This window comes from Rhagoletis pomonella, unplaced genomic scaffold (assembly GCF_013731165.1).
Source record: "Rhagoletis pomonella isolate Grant_MI unplaced genomic scaffold, Rhpom_1.0 Rhpom_scaffold_01279, whole genome shotgun sequence".
Classification (NCBI taxonomy): domain Eukaryota; kingdom Metazoa; phylum Arthropoda; class Insecta; order Diptera; family Tephritidae; genus Rhagoletis; species Rhagoletis pomonella.
In genome coordinates this window covers 7,844-13,855 of record NW_023459833.1, presented here as the reverse complement: position 1 = coordinate 13,855, position 6,012 = coordinate 7,844, and the positions used below count along the sequence as shown (strand labels likewise).

Below are 6,012 nucleotides of genomic sequence, written 5' to 3'. Positions count from 1 at the left end.
CTTGCAAGTAAGAAAGTCAGCTGATTGCAAACACTTGTTTGTAAATAAAAAAAAAGAAAATATGGCCTTTTTGAGTTATTTATTGCGAATTTTATTATTAATGCTAGTATACAACGAAAAAGTGAGTAAATTTAATATGCACAACGTTTGTTGTGTTTATTTTTCGCTAATTTGCTATTAATCTCCAGTTTGTTTACTTTAGTGTGTGCTGACTACGGTTGCGGTATGACATTTTTCGTTTGTACCATAATTTACCTTTAAATATACCAAAATAGATTTAAATGCAGCATGCTGAAATGTTGTTTTGCTGAAGTTTTCGGTTTTCGTAGGTTGATTGTTGAAATGAAAATTTTATAATTTTAAAGCTACATCTGTAGATATATATATTACATTGTTTTTGGATGAAAGACGGCTGTTTGGAGGAGAAACTCTTGTTTTTGAATGCGTCACCATGTGATATCACAAATAATTATGAGAAAAATAACTTGTTCATTCCCATATAATTGATTTGTGTTTCAAAAAGTTTTTTCTTATCGAAAATTATTCAATTGTATAAATCGGGGGAAATTTTACCAAACAGAAAATAAATTGCCAAATTAATCAGCAGTGGCAAGTGATCAGCTGTTTCGAAGGTTGTAAGTTTTTGCAAATGTCGCGTTCTCGTACTTCTGTTGATATTTCGTCTCTTTGAGAGCGAATGCTGCTAAATTCTCAGAACTTTTGCTCAATACGAGTACACACCTATAGTCAGCACACTCTAAAGTAAACAAACTGGAGATTAATAGCAAATTAACGAAAAATAAACTCAACAAACGTTGTGCTTATTAAATTTACGCACTTTTTAGTTGTATACTAGCATTAATAATAAAATTTGCAATAAATAACTCAAAAAGACCATATTTTCTTTTGTTTATTTACAAACATGTGTCTGTGATCAGCTGATTTTTTCACTTGCAAGTTTTAGCTGGGAAAAATTTTTCCAGCAGAAATTTGCAGCCCTCTTTCGCATTTTGCAAGTTTTTTGGGTACGAGAACGCAAAACCAGTAAAAGTTTTCTAAAACTTCAGATAGTTGGGCGTACGAGCACACTCCTTTTGTGTCACAATATAACCAGTAAACCACAGTATATTTTGTGTTCATGCTTGCAGTGTGCACATCGCCGGATAAGTGCAGCCAAGCCACTGAGGCTAAATTACTATATGTATATGTATGTGCATACATAAAAGTGAAATATAAATAAATGAGTTAAATCTCTAGTATAGGGTCACAACCCCTAAAAAAGGTCCGGAAAAGTCGGGAGGGGTACCAAACGACGTGTTTCGGTCCCTCTATTAACAATCCGGAGGGGGAGGGCTAATATTATTAACCATTTGAAAGTTATAAACAAAAAACGGTAATTATCTAGGTAGGCTTTAAACCGCCAAAATTGGTCAAAATTTGGAGGGGGATACCATTAGACGCCTCTGGACTCCAATAACACGGGTCCGAAAGCGGAAATTAACTTTTTTCACCCGATCAAAAGGTATTAACAAATAACTTTTCCACAATAGCACCTTTGTCCCCTTTCAGACACGTCAAGTCTTCAAAGCAATTTTTATCGCATTATCTTTGTTGTTTTCTCTTTGCTGCTTTGCTTCAAGTTTAGTTCCATAAAAATTAATACTTCGATAAATAATGAACATTTTTAATGAAAAATCGTGCGATTGCCATTGACAATATGCTTATTTGAAAATTAATACATGAAATATTGTGCATGTACATGATGCAATAATGAAAGGTGTTGTACGTTGTGACAGCTCGAAATCGAACTACCTTAGGTCAATATTGTATTTTGGAAGTACAAGATAAACGGGAATAAAAAACAGCCTTTTAGTTGAAAAAGTACTAAATTGTATGCCTTCTCAACAGCGTTCCGATTATCAGAATAGGTATATGGCTTGGTAGTCTCATAAAATTGTAGATAATTAAAATAATAAAATTAGGCGTGTTTTTATTCACAGGAATATGATAATATGCTTAAAATTTTCGAGCTGATGAATACCCAGCTAGAACAGTATGGCTTATATAATTCCTTTTATGAGCCGTATCACTAAGAAAATTATCCCTTATGAATTTGAAATGTGTCCCTTATATTGTACAGGCCAAAAAGAGGAATTCACTTACGTGTGATCTTTTGTCCCCCTCTTTCATATAGGCTTCTTGTGCGCATATATCAGGTTTCATAGCTGTTGACCATACCAATAATGCCTCATGCTCAGTTTTACTTGATCAATTCGTGTTCTCGAGAAAAAAAAATTTCACGATTCAAAAATCTGAGTATAGCTGCCAAATTCTTTTCTCAAAATTTTGAAAATTCTTTGTTTTTTGCCCTATATTTGCTTTGTATGGTATTTTCAACAAAATATAGGCCAAAAACGATAAATGTTCAAACTTTGGAGAAAAACAATTTTTAAGATTTTTGGATCGTGAAAATTTTTTTTCTCGGAGAACACGAATTGACCTAGTAAATCTTAGTATGAGGCATTATTGGTATGGCCAACAGCTATCAAACCTGATATAGTCGCACTAAGGTTTTTTTGTGTTCCACAGTGTTATACAAGGGATACTTTGAGGAATCATATAAGGAATTATACATTACCCAAGTCCACGTATATCCAAGTTCGTGTCATACAGCAAGCATTGACTACTTTTTAAAGTTTTATTTATTTGTTTTTGAAATTAACAACATATTTCGGAATTTGTAATTAATACGTTGTGTTCATTTTAGTAAATCCACTTTTTTAATTGTACAAAATTTATTATATACATACAGTATCGGTCATATCAATAGCAACCCCATTTCAAAGTGATATTATTTCCCTCTCATGTTAATTTATTTATTGCTTAGAATTTGCAACAAAAGTAAAGTTGAATATCTAACAAAACCCATATAAACCGAATTTTAAAACATCGTAGAAAACTACAAAAAATACAACAAATTTTCAACCAAAATTCAAACTTTTTTCTCAGAAGTGTTAGAATTTTTTTGAGCACTCAGTTTTATAGCCCCTTCAATTTTAGTCTAATTATATGCAAGTTTGAAGTGGCTAAAAATTACCTTAGTTTTTTTTAGAATCGATTAAAAACAAATCGTGTTCAATCGTCTTCCATATAACGAAAACTTCGACCATATATCGATGGCTGAGTAGTAGATCGACCTATCTCGGCAGCCAGGTCGAAAACGCCCGATATCAGAAAGCTTTTCAACGCCCTATTTCAAAATTTGACTGAAAAACGCCCTATTTTAGAATTTAATTGAAAAATGCCCTATCTCGGAACTCGGTTCAAAAACACCCTATCTCAGCACATTTTCGAAGTATTTTTATTTGAGATAGGACTTTTTTGAACCGACTAATAATAATAATAAAATATGTACTATATACATATCTAGTTTCAATATAAAAAAATGTATGTACACCATTAATTGTGTATACATATCTAAGTCAATATATGTGATATACATGTACATACATCTACATACATATCGTCGTTTAAAGTACAAAACCATGTATCAATAAATTGCAAAACCGCGTATAGAGATAATGCAAACCCACGTATGCGAGGTTGCATAAATTAATTTCTAGAGAGTAAAAAACACTCATATTTCAAAATGGTTATCATTTTGTAAAAAGCAATCGCATTTTGGGCTAGTATATTTCAGGAAGAATGGATAAGGATTGATCCAAAAACGTGTGTGAGCGAATCCAATTTTTAGCAGCAAATGTCAGTTACGCGGTTTTGTACTTTAAGCGACGATATGTATGTTAACAGGAACGCAGCAATCTAATACACGGGTGGAGCAGGAACGCAGCACAGCAGAAGCATACAAAAAATCTGCAAATAAATGGTTTTTTAGGTTTTTAACAAACGAGAACCTGGTTTCAACTTACTTCAACGTGTCTAAATCACAACGCACAAACTAATGCAAAGGCGCAACAGGAACGCAACACTATAAAATACGGGCGGAGCAATATACAGGCGGAGCAGGAACGCAGCACAGCAGAATCGTCCGAAAAATCTGCGAATAAATGGTTCATTAGGTTTTGAAATAACAAAGAGCTCAAATGGAATGGTTCATCAATAAAGTCAAAATAATATGTTGTAACTTACGTGTATTAGCTCTTAATCACAATACCAGCACAGGTCGGTCAGCGAAACACTAAGGAAATGACCTAATAAATGCAAAATTATAATTTATATGTAAAATAATTCGGTTTTATTACAATACTTACCAAATTTCACGCAATTGGAAAACAAATGTCAGCGAATAAGAACAAAACGAACAACGAAAATTGAATCAATGTAGCTTGTTCAGAATTTTTTTCTAATATTTTGGGAAATGTTCAGTGAAAATAGCAAAGAAACAACACAGTTTCTCCTAAGGTAGTTCAAGATGGCGGATTAGAGCGAGAAGTTGCCAACGTATAACACCTTTCATTATTGCATCATGGTGCATGTATAGGATTATTTTGTCATTAACCCATAGGCAATGACTGGTGGGCAACATGGGAGGTGGTCGTGGTTATAGACAGATTTCACCAAAATGTAATACTAACCTAAATTATACCAAAGGCAACTTCGGCACCGACTTTCGTTAAAATATCTAAATTTTGTTCGAGTTAGCGTGTTTACAAACAGACACGACTGAACCAATTCATTTCGTCATTCTGAATATTTTGATAAATATGTATGTAATAATATGTGTATATACATTTTATACCGTTAAAAAACGTCCTTGCTTATCTGCATAAACCTTTCCTGCATTTGTTCGAGCGTCGATATACAACTTTGGGTACATATTTCATAAAAACTTTGTAGGTCTCCACTATAAGAGTGGTATATTTGAAAATTAGAGAGTTCTACCTTTAAGCTAAGTAATACTGGTTTGACCCCCTAATTTATGGGTCCATTTTCCAAAATCAGCCCAGCATTATTCACTCAAAGTTGTGTTTGGAACCAGATATGACTTATGTAGGAACTGCATCCAGTTATAATCGCTTACGCTGCAAGCCTGATTTGCTAGGAATTTTGTTTTTCTCGTTGTTTTATTTTATGTGACTTGAAAACATTTTCCACTATAAGAAAATATTGAAATTGGATTTCATTTGGGTTAAAGAAAACGACAACTCTGAAAAAATATCAACCAATACATTCAAATCACAGTATACAGCACACGATTGAGAGAATACAAAGGTTGCGCCGATCTCGGACCGCTATTCCTCTCTTAACGAATTTGACAGAATCGTTGTTTGCATGACGTCACACTTGTGAAACTTGTTTACGTTTTCCTTGCAACATTTTTTCTTCTTCTTCCATTCTTGCTCACGTTTTGGCATTTCTCTCTCGCAATTGCACCAGTGTGACGTCACACAAAAGTTATTCTCAAAAATCCTCTCTGATCGGCGCAACCTTGTATTCTATCATTCTTGTATACAGCAGACATGGGCACTTTTGCCCGTATGGGCTTTTTTGCCCGTACGGGCAAGCGAACCCATTTCGCGGGCTTGATCAGGGGAAAATCTTGGGCAAACGGGAAGGGGGCAACAAATCTCACGTGTAGCAATGAGAGCCACTGCACACGCATTCTCAAGTAAAAAGGCTCACTCTCCCAAACGTACGCCACATACACTCCTCGTCATTTGAATAGCTCAACTTTTTAATCTTTAGTATTTACACTTAATTTTGTTTATTTAATATTCATTACATCCGATTTTAAAACTTTACACAGAGTTAAAAAAATGTCAACAAAGGGGTACAATAAAGTGCAAGTTTCAAGTGTCTGTAAAATAGCGGTAATTTTTGACAATTTTTTTGGAGATAGTGCTGCGCATTTTCTCTCATACAAAGTATGCTCGACAAAACTTTTATATGGAATAAAATGCGCAGCACTGTCAATAAAAAATAAATGAATTTGAAAAATCGGGGCTGTTTTAGAGTCGCTTCAAACTTGCACTTAATTACACTATAATTGAA

At 33.9% G+C, this 6,012-nt stretch overlaps 1 long non-coding RNA gene across 1 annotated transcript; it reads right to left on the bottom strand.

The window, feature by feature from the left end:
- Window positions 1–3,707: 3,707 nt before the first annotated feature.
- On the bottom strand, window positions 3,708–4,315 carry LOC118752168. Its single transcript, XR_004994644.1, has 4 exons — window positions 4,272–4,315; window positions 4,150–4,211; window positions 3,930–4,057; window positions 3,708–3,873 (listed from the first exon to the last, which is right to left on the bottom strand). It is a non-coding gene; the product is annotated as an uncharacterized LOC118752168 (long non-coding RNA).
- Between the last annotated feature and the right edge of the window lie 1,697 nt (window positions 4,316–6,012).